Source organism: Haliotis asinina, chromosome 3 (assembly GCF_037392515.1).
Source record: "Haliotis asinina isolate JCU_RB_2024 chromosome 3, JCU_Hal_asi_v2, whole genome shotgun sequence".
NCBI lineage: Eukaryota > Metazoa > Mollusca > Gastropoda > Lepetellida > Haliotidae > Haliotis > Haliotis asinina.
This window is the reverse complement of record NC_090282.1, coordinates 83,047,011-83,047,664: the sequence shown is the minus strand read 5'-3', so window position 1 is coordinate 83,047,664 and position 654 is coordinate 83,047,011. Positions and strand designations below refer to the sequence as shown.

The following is a 654-nucleotide window of genomic DNA, read 5'->3' as shown; positions in this document are numbered from 1 at the left end:
TCAAAACATTCTTTCTCTCTCTGGTCACCAAGATAAATACCTTACTTTTGAATACCCAGTGTCCATTGAAATGGTATTTTCCATCTGAAAAACATTGCTCATTGTCATTTTAACAGATAACACAGTCCTTTTGTATATGGTCTATTAGATAGATCCTCTACTTTGGAATGCCCAGTGTCCACTGAAATGTTATTTTCAATCCAAAAAACATCGCTCATTGTCATTTTAATAGATGAGGGAGGGAAATAAGGTTGTGCTGACTGTAGCGCTTTTCAATTTTGTATAAAAAGAGTTGTACTACGACCCCGACGAGACTCGAACTCGCAATCTTCTGATTCGAAGTCAGACGCCCTATCCATTAGGCCACGAGGCCAACGATCTTACAGACGCTGTAATGCCTATTGTACACTCCGGTTCAAACATTCCTTTTGCTTCTGGTCACCAAGATAAAAAATCTACTTTTGAATGCTCAGTGTCCATTGAAATGGTATTTTCCATCTGAAAAACATTGCCCATTGTCATTTTAACAGATAACACAGTCCTTTTGTATATGGTCAATTAGATAGATCCTCTACTTTGGAATGCCCAGTGTCCACTGAAATGTTAATTTCCATCCAAAAACATTGCTCATTGTCATTTTAATAGATGAGGGAG

The 654-nt window shown here is 37.8% G+C and overlaps 1 non-coding gene across 1 annotated transcript; it reads right to left on the bottom strand.

Annotated features, from left to right (window-relative positions):
* Positions 1-300: 300 nt before the first annotated feature.
* On the bottom strand, positions 301-373 carry Trnar-ucg (transfer RNA arginine (anticodon UCG)). The gene has a single exon. It is a non-coding gene; the product is annotated as a tRNA-Arg (tRNA).
* Between the last annotated feature and the right edge of the window lie 281 nt (positions 374-654).